The sequence below is a fragment of the Candoia aspera genome, chromosome 3 (genome assembly GCF_035149785.1).
Source record: "Candoia aspera isolate rCanAsp1 chromosome 3, rCanAsp1.hap2, whole genome shotgun sequence".
Classification (NCBI taxonomy): domain Eukaryota; kingdom Metazoa; phylum Chordata; class Lepidosauria; order Squamata; family Boidae; genus Candoia; species Candoia aspera.
The window spans coordinates 183,269,882-183,280,274 of record NC_086155.1 but is presented as its reverse complement, the minus strand read 5'-3'; the positions used below and the strand labels follow the sequence as shown (position 1 = coordinate 183,280,274).

Below are 10,393 nucleotides of genomic sequence, written 5' to 3'. Positions count from 1 at the left end.
TAGCAGCAAGCCAAATGTTGCAAATGCAGGGCTCTTGCAGAAATGGCAGAAACAGTGTTTTGAAATATTATCCTACTGAGGCTGTGTCATAAATTGCAGGCAAAGTAATATAGAATCAGAGTATACTGTACCACTACCACTGTGAATATCTGCAACGTAAATAAAAATGGATGAACTTAGTATTAGCCTACATACGCACATATAACATACACAGACACATGCACTTGCTGAAGCCAACTCATATGATGTGCTTTATTTATCATCTACTCTTTCATAGCTAGAGGGCCTTATTGTAGGCACTACTTCACCAGCACTATAGCAATAAAAATTGGGTTACTCCCATGGTATGATTAGAGGTATTCTGCTGAGCATCCCAGCAAATGCAGCAATGATCTTGCAATTGGCAAAATAAAATACTCAGTACAAAAGGGTTGCTTCCCAAAATACCGAAAGGGCAGACTTGATCAAAAAATATTAAGAAGTTTACACTTTCCCCTTCTCCATCCCCAATTAGTTGCTTCTTTGGCAGTACCATGATGCATGGCATTGCTAAGTTGGAAACAAAATACTGGATGAGTCCATGAATGGTGACGTAGTATGATTTGTTGGACTTTGGTATACTTGGTGTGTGAACATTATGGGTTTGTAAACTATGGCTCTTGGCTTAGTGTGATGTCAGAACCAGGCCACTATGGCTTGCTCCATAAACCAGGGTTAAAAAAATATGACTTAGTGCAGCAGCAGGAAGTATTTTGGCTTCTATTAGGCACATTCAGCTGTACAATCTAAAAGGTTCTCTGAAGGCTGCAAAATGGAACTAGAGGCTGCATTTGGACCATGGGTTGCAAGTTGCCCATTCCTTGGTAAGTTTGGTATTCAAATCCCGGTTTTCAGCCAACCTTCCACTTATTTCAAGGCCAAAAAAGTCAATCAAGGTAGCAATCTAATTTATTCAAGCTATATATCTACTCTGAAAAATACTATAATTAACTTCTTTAATTTAGAGAGACAGTTTTAACTTTTGTTTATTATAAGGATAAAATCCTTAGATATACTCTGAGAAATACATATGTCTCTTCTATAACTGTATAGTATTCTAGTGAGGAATAACTCTTTTTAAGATCCTGTGCAGGAGAAAAGTACACCCACAGTGAATTCTGCAACAACTGTGTCACATGGAAACTGATCCTTCAAGATCCTTATCTGCAAATGATGGGATATTTTTTCCATTTTACGTCACAAGGATAAAAGTAGTCTAAAGTCTCAGGTTAGCCACTGGCATAGGATAAAACCTATAAAGCTGAGGAAGGATTTTATTGGTCATAAAAAATAAACAAGGCTGCTGTTCCTTGCTGGTTATAACAGCAAAATACTTTTAAATGAAAACTGTTAGGTTAAAATCTACCTGATGTACACTTTAGTTCTTTAACCTAAGAACTACTTCCTATCAGGCACTTGTAAGTTATGTATCAGCAACATTCACATTATATACAGTATCTTAAAAAAAATTCACTTACATTCAGTTTGCTTTAACTCTGAGGTGCATAAATTAACTATATTTAATTTTAATTAAATGTAAATATAAATGAAATAGTAAAATACCTTGAGGCTGCATATTTATTCTCATGTTTCACTCACAAGAACAGGTATGGTTCAGCTCAGGAAGGTATCCCAAGCATGAGAATATTTGGTCTACAAAGACTGAAACAGAAAGTCAAACATGTAATTGGGGCAGTATTACCATATCATCCATTCTTCATCACAATGACATCAAAATGACAAAAGTACATTGTGACATCACATTGCAAACCCCACCCTTTGATACTTACATCACAATGTCATACATAAGGGGCAATGTTTGTGTTGTCCACGTTTCATCGCTTCCTCCAGCCCATGGCTATAAGTGTTCGACACCCTGAAAGGACAATCTGAATTCCATTTATAAGGGTGTCACATTCTGGGTTAAGTCTGCTGTCCAGGCTCATAGGCTAAATCTGACACATAGCCAGAACTGATGAGATCATTACCACGAGTCAATATCCAAGCTCTGGTTCAGCCCTTAAGACACTGCATGTGTCCCCACAGGACATCCATGGACTGTATTAACTATCCTGTTACAATCTCCAATTCAACATTCATTTGACAATTCAGCTGCAGTCCTAACAGAAATATTCAGCATTGCCAGTGAACCACGATCAGCCTTCAAAATCAAATTAATTTTCTCTGTATTGACAGGAGATAATTAATTTTGCTTACAAAGGAAAGAGACAAGGTGGAGCTGGTAGAGTCAGCCACCAGTGCTATCTGTGACAATTAGTTTTTTGCTTTAAGAGTTCGGAATTATAATGAAAGTAAGGATGCATAAAGTCACTATGTTTAATATGAAGTGTTATAACTTCTTATAGCACAATGATTTACAGTGAAACTAATGCACTTACAAAACACTACTATGGGGGCAATAGGTTGAAATTTTGCTTGATGAGGATAACCCTAATCAGAATAGGAATGCATATTTAGATTTCATGCTTGGTTAATCTGTGGGCAGTGAAGAGCAACTGGTGTTAACCAGCTTGCTGGTATATTGCCTACAGTGCTACTAACTTGTTAATCAAAAGTTAAAAATAGATCTTGCACAGTAAGTGAAGTGAACTGTATCTGATCTGGCTAGCTAGATCCATTTCTTTCTGCTTTTAACATACAGTAGCACGGAATGCTGCAGATGGCCTCAGTTTGGTTAAGCAGGAATAATTTCGTGCACATATAGAAAGAGATATAGAAATACAGAATGCATGAATTTTATTGATTTATCTATTTCCTGGGGCTTGTCTGCTGCTCTAGTCCAACAAGGTTACAGTTGAAAGTGATTCTGGAGATCACCTGGTCTGGCTCACTAGCTCCACATCATGCAAAGGCTCATAGCCTCACATTCTGTGGTTGCATAGATGCCCCAGAAGCCCTCAAGTGTGATCCCCAAAGTCTTTTAAAAAGTTATTATCAAATTGTAATTTTACAACAGAAGAGGAAAATATTATTTGCACAGCAGGAAAGTAAGCATCTTCGCTATATTTAATCCAGTATAAATAAAATAAACCACTTTAAAGTTTTTGTCCAATCTCACCTACCATTTTTTGGGAATGTGGTCCCCAGCACATACTTAAAAGATATGTCCAGCATTCAACCCAGAAAAAACTTGTGCACCATGGATGTAATGATCATTTTGTTGCAGAAAAGTGAATTTGTCATAGGAAATTTCAGGAAGAGGCTGGTAAAATTCTTGATAGATTAACCTGTAGGATTTGTGACTCACCAACTCAGAGAAACAGCTACACCCCACCATTTGTGCCATCGGTGGCCCAATTGTTTTTGTGGTCTCAGGCAAGCATCAAGACTGAAGTTCATTGGCACTCTGGTGAGCATCTTCCATGCACAGTCAGTGGACTACATTCAGCTTGTTAAGTGGAAGTGGTGCTATGTATGCATTAAAGAGATGAAATGCCATAATCTTTTGGATAATTAGTTCATGAAATATACTGAGCCTGGTTAACAACCTGCATCCATTTGTGTATGGATGTCTGCAAAACTGCAATTAGCTAAAATTAAAAATTAGCTGTCTAAGGTATAGCATTTCCACAGTTTTAACATACCCTTGCACTATTCTTGGCCTAATGTTGCACTGTCTCAAGGTTATGAGAGATAATGTGCTTGAATCTTCCCTTCAGTGTTCAGTGGCTTTTTATAATCTAGTCCAGGGGTTTTCAAACTTTTTCAGAGAACAGAATCTATTAGTTAAATTAAAAAAAAATAAAAATCTCAGAACCTTCATCAAGAGGCTGTGTTCAAGTGAACTTCTGAAAAAATTATTTATTGATGATAGTCTCTAATGGAACCCATTAAGTTCTTGCAAAACCCTAGGTTCCATGGAGCACAGCTTGAAAACCCTTGATCAAGCCTATAGATGGTGATTTCCAACATTATAAATGATCATAAACTTTTAAAAATTTTCACTCCTGGGTGATTTTTTTTCACACTTGTGGAAGTGAAACCTTACACATATTTATAAAATGTATCCCAGGAGCCATTGATGTCACTGTATCAGTAAACTACTCAGGAATATTTGGGAGAGAAAGACAATTAAGTGTATACCCACACTTAGTGTATAAGCTGCTCCTGTCCTGTCCTCATGGTGCCTTGATTGTAAGCCAGTTTAAGAAAATACTGTCCCAAGTAAGACACTTTAGCAACAGTCTACAAAGTTTTTAGTCTGACCTTCCAGAGAACAATTTCCTTGGTCCTGTGCCTTCCCACTTTCTATTCTGTTTTTATGGAAAATGTGGACTTAAATACACACAAACACACACACACAGATACACACACAGGGAAAAGTGGGAATCTCGGGAAAGAAAAATAGTAATTTTAAAAAATCTGTTAGGTTTCGAAAGAACAATCTTTATTTGCAAGGAAAGCATTAAAGCCATTGTGCTGTTACAGCAGATGATGATGATGATGATGATGATGATGATGATGATGATGATGATCCTGAGATCTTGGTTTCACAGTGACAGGGGGATTAAAAGAGGGTCACATCATGTGTTTCTGTTCTGCAGAAATGGTTGCCTGCCTGTTCTAGTGATGGGTAACTCCATAGCGCAGATAAGCCACAAGAAGGTCAAGGCAGAAGTTCTTTGCATAGTGAATGATGTAAAAAAGCAGATCATTTTTGTTATTTTCTCATTCTTAGTATTAGAATGTGCTTTAGAATAGCTATTGGGACAGCAGCTTTATACATTTTCTCATATTTTTCCTACTGCTAATTACTGTTTATTTTATTAAAGTTATTAACTTCTAATTAATTTAAGTTGCAATCCACCCAGATAACTGTTGTTATTGAGGGGATTAAAGATACAATAAATAAATAAATCATAGTTTAGTTCAAAATTTAACAAGGACATCTTCATTTAATTAAATCTTAATGCATAAATCCAAGTCAACTTGTGCATATCAGCTGCTGGAGGATAAATAACAGAGGAGGTCTACTTGTGGGCTTCCTGGAGAAGAATTCCTGTAATATTTCAAGAGTATAATGCAACTAATTGTTATTTGTAGATTCTCCTTTTTAGACATTTTCAAATATAGGCTGAATGATTATCTGTAGAGATGATGTAGCTGGGAGTTCTTAGATTAGAATGAATCTTTCTTGTATCAGAAAGAATAGTTGAGAAACCTTCCAGAACTGTGATTATATTATTTGTTTGGCTTGCTGCCACTGAAAATAAAACAACGTGATTTGTTCTATTTTCTTAGAAACTTCACCTTTAATTTTGAGTTTTGTCCTCTTTCACCCCTTTACTTCCAATGCCCTCCCCCTTCTTTGAATAAGCTTAGGGGTTAGACTGTGATTCAATTCATGTATCTAAAACTTAATGGAATAGGGTGCAACTTGCACATGGTGTCCTAAGACTGATCATGAGATATTATCCCATATCTTGCAGCAGCTTACTGGACTGAAGCAAGGAAGTGTGTATATATTTAGATGGAGCCATACCTGAAATATTCCCATTCATAACTCGAAATACTGTACCAGTAAAATACAGTGCAGGGCAATTAATTCTGAGCCATGATGAATGGCAAGGACTTTATATGCAGCACTATATCTATCCTGATATAATGAACAATAAAGATAAACTTCTTTATGAATATTGAATACTGAGTCTAAGATACTACACGAGGATCCAGATAATAGTTGCCTCCATAACTTTGGGAGAAAAAAAACCTTTCTCACTAGATTCTCTTGGTTCTAACACGTTACTGAAATTTTCTGTGCCAGTAATGTTGTAGACAGCATTTGTTTCCATTAATGCACTGGACTGTCTTGAACTTTGCTTGCAAAGAGTTCATTACTGCCATTAGTTTCCTCCCCATTTCATTTTTGTATATATTTTAGTATATTGGAGAGGGGGGCTGCATTTATCTGTTGCAAGAAACACACTAGATTTTGAACTTCAGCACAAGTAAGGAAAGGGAAAAAGATTAAGCAATTCAGATGAATATGTTGTAACCTTTACAGTGCAATAGTATAGATATACTGTATCTATGAAGAAATAAGTTCTTTGGAGTGAAATTGTCATTCTCAGTTAATTGGCTATAATATAGTAAATTAAACAACCACTGCATGAGGGTCCCAGAAAAATAAACCCTTTTATATGATAAATGCAATAAAATATAACAAACTTTTGAAAAAAATTAATCTTTTTATTTATTAATTATTTGCATCCTAGACATACATACTTTTCTTAAAAATAGTAAATAGAATTGCAATCGGGTTAATCTTAAATTCATTATTTGCTGTTGATGTCCTGTCCTGGTGCCTTGAGGCTGCAAGAGTCTGGATGGGGAAAGACAGTCTTCTGCTGAACCCCTCACAAGACTGAGTGGTTTTGGGTTTTAGCACCTCCCAAATTTGGGGCTTTGCCATCTTTGGTACTGGATGGGGTGGCACTTCCCCAAACAGACCCTGTGTGCAACTTGGTGGTCCTCCTGGACTCATGGCTCCTGTTCGAGGAGCAGGTGGCAGTCGTGGCCAGAGGAGCCTTTGCACAACTTCGTGTTGTGTGCCAGTTGCACCCAATCCTCGATTGTGAGGTTCTGCTCACCGTTACTCACACCCTGGTCATCTCCTGAATGGACTACTGTAATGTGCTGTACATGGGGCTGCTCTTGAAGAGTATCTGGAAGCTCCAGTTGGTGCTAATGCAGTGGCGCAGGCAGTTATCTGTGCCTCTAGAGGGACACATGTTATACCTCTGCTTCATGAGCTGCATTGGTTACTGGTTTGCTTCCAGGTCCAATTCAAGGTGCTGGTTTTGACCTTTAAAGCCCTGCATGGCATGGGACCAGGTTATCTGAGGGACCGCCTCTCCCCAATTACATCTACCCATCCCATTAGGTCCAGCAGGAGAGGCATGCTGCGGGTCCCATCCACTAAAAAATTCTGTCTGATGGGACCCAGGAGATGAGCCTTTCCTGCTATGGCACCCACCCTTTGGAACATCATTCCCCCTGAGGTGAGGTTAGCCCCAACCCTTATGGCCTTCCAGAAAGCTCTCAAAACATGTTTTTTTTTCATCAGGCCTGGGGGATCCCCTGACAATACAAAGCCCGCACGGTGACTACATCATGCGTAACAGTCTGATTTTGACCCTTTTGTGATCTTGGTTTTAATAATGTATTAACTGATTTTAATTGATTTTATAATATGTGTAAATTGTTGGTTTTGTTGTACGCAGCCCAGAGTCACCTTGTGTGAGATGGATGGCCATATAAATTTAATTAATTAAATAAATAATTTATTGGCTGGGTTTATATTTCACATTAAGTCATGATTTTCTTATCTACAAGTTGCTAAACTAACCAGCTTAGTCCATAGAACATGCTAAGCCATTAACTGTGTTTTACAAGCCCCAATATCTGAGTTCACATAATCTATGATGAAATTAAACAAGCAACATAATAATTTTGTAGAATGTGTGAACCCAGCCTGGATCAAACAGCTGGTATGGCAGCTGATCTATGACATCCTATTAATATTTTATACAATGATTAGCACCTTCAGTGGATCAGAAAAAGAAATGCCACATCAATGTTGCTACAAGATTTGGGAAGAGATCAGGCAGGATGATAGGGTATTTTTCAGTTGTGTGATTCTATGGGGTAGAATTAGAGGTTAGATTGCAAAATATAAATCTTAATTATACACAAAATGTTAATAAATAGTCCAAAGTGACAATGGCTGGGGCATGTTCTACAAGGAAAAAGACATTTTAGAGAACAAGCCATGTCTTTATCTCATGCTCGCTTCGGCAGCACATATACTAAAATTGGAACAATACAGAGTAGATTAGTATGGCCCCTGTGCAAGGATGACACGCAAATTTGTGAAGTGTTCCATATTTTTTAACCGCCCAGGAACCCCCGTGTGGGGGAGATGGGCGGTGACAAAAATATGATAAATAAATACATAAAATCTCCCTTTACCCTGTCTTGGAACAAGTCATAACGTTAGGTGTATAACAATTTTTCAAACTTGGCAACTTTAAGATGTGTGGACTTCAACTCTCAGAATGACATAAATTGACACACCTGACATGAATCATTATGAATGATGTAAAATTAATATACATGTAACTGCTTCATCCAGATTATTTGAGATGCAACAGACATGTCCGTTGCTTCAGGGGGATGTTCAGATAGGAATGTAGTCTGTGCATCTGAAGCCTGCTAAATGAAAGATCTGTTAAATCAAGTTTTCACCACATTTGTAATGCAAATATAGTAAGTTATGCTCAGCCTACAGAAAATTGCCAATCTCTGGGGCAATGGAGTGTGTATAATAGAAGTAATAACTTCTAGTATTGAAGAGTTTGCATCATGTGTGGCAAACTCAGATCCTTTGCTTGCACAGATTGTTGGTGCTGATGGTCACATAATGGCAGGACCAGAGAGTATCCATTCCCCTGGCTTCCATCAGCAGCTTCTGATGGGAGCTAATCAGAGGGTATATGAAAGGGAGCAAGTAATGTCCAGGAAGAATGGAGCAGATAGAAAGCTGCTTCTTTCTGGCCCAGATACTGCCCGTGAATATGAATAAGCAGACCTTCTGTTTCTCTGGCATGAATTATTTTATCTTGTGGAATAAAATAGTTATCCTTCTCTTTTAAAAAAGCTATCTGTAGGATTGACAAACTAAAGTAGGAAAATATGAAACTTGGTCCTTAATAACCTACTCACATACAGGGGAATTGAACATTATTCTCTCTGTGTATATATGTGTATACCGATACACACTTTTTGTAAGAGACTATATAGTTGAAAATACATACAAAATAAGTTTATACTGCAGTAACAGAATTCTAGGGCAGTGCACAATCAATAATTAGTCATGAAAGCTGGCTGGGTGACCTTGGGCCAGTCCCTCTCTCTCAGTCCTAGGAAGAAGGCAATGGCAAACCACTTCTGAAACCTTGGCAAGAAAACTGCAGGGACTAGTCCCGGCAGTTGCCAAGGATCAGAAATGACTGAACAACCAAAAAAAAAAAAAAAAACCTATAGAGCCACTGTTCACACTTTTCTGAAGGTTTTCGGGTCTTAAGAAGCACTTTACCAGGACAATTTACAGAAATTTGAGGATCAAGGGTTTAGGTCAAGATTGTGGAAACATCTTGACAACCCCCTGAATCCATAACTATATAAATGTCTCCAAGCTGGGTTTTCCAAATATACTTTTAAACATTCAAATAAAATGGGCCTTATTCCTGTAAATCTTTGCCAAACCAACTGCCTGAGTGCCTGCAGACTTTATAAGGTGTGCCTAAAAGCAATCATATACATTTCCATCTCTACAAGTAATCCAGTTTTGTTGAGAATTAGCAGCTTGTCTAACTAAGACTCTAAGAGACTTTTATTATAGCAGCATTTACGACATTGTGCTGAATAAGAAGTTCAGCAGTGTTATAAGATGAACCTATTCACCCATGCAGTCTGTTTGCCATAGTTATTGGTTTTTCCATATTATGCTTTATTCAGACTTTAGTCAGGTAATTATGCTGTTTTTATGTCACACCAGTTGACCTGTAATAAAAGTATTTGGGATGAGATAACCCACTTTTTCCATTATTCTCCTGAGGGTGGAGAATATCTCTTAAAACATCTCACCATACTCTATAATTCTGCTTGAATGGATAACTTCTTAAACAACAATTAAGCAGTAATAAAGTGGATTCTTACAGTGTAGAGATTGTCCTGGACTGTACCGGCAAGAGTACAAAAAGGGATAAAATTCAATAGGTTACTATTTTTATAATGGAAACATATTTCTAAGGCAATAAATTTTATTTTATTACTCCATAGGCCACAGTCTTATATTATTGATTTTATGTCCTAGGAAGCTATAATAATTAGTATTAGCAAAGACAATCCAATACATGTTTTCTAATTCTGGTTTTAATCAGTCCAGTACCTGAAATTCTCTGTGTAGACTGTACCTGCTTCTCTGCAGTTAAGTCCCACTGTATTCAGTGGGATTTATGCTCTAGTAAGTGAGTTTAGTTGTGCAACACAAATCTTTCATAATGATATGTATGTTCTATTGCCATTAAAAAAAAAAAAAACTGTTTCCAGGGGTGTAGTGTATATCATGGCTTAGTTTTCTTTAGAAGCTGGGATAACTGGAGGTTTATGGCCATTTCTTCAAATCTGAAGATTTGATATAATGGAGGCAAAGATTAACACTTGAGTGGTTGCTATAAATTGCTAAAAAGTATTACGGAAAGGGGTAGAAATACAGCTAAAATGCAATAGCTCATGGGAAAAGCCATGGTTAGATAACTGTGTACTACTT

The 10,393-nt window shown here is 37.4% G+C and overlaps 1 non-coding gene across 1 annotated transcript; it reads left to right on the top strand.

Annotated features, from left to right (window-relative positions):
* Positions 1–7,844: 7,844 nt before the first annotated feature.
* LOC134495092 (U6 spliceosomal RNA) lies at positions 7,845–7,951 on the top strand. Its single transcript, XR_010067768.1, has one exon. It is a non-coding gene; the product is annotated as a U6 spliceosomal RNA (small nuclear RNA).
* The last annotated feature ends 2,442 nt before the right edge of the window (positions 7,952–10,393 follow it).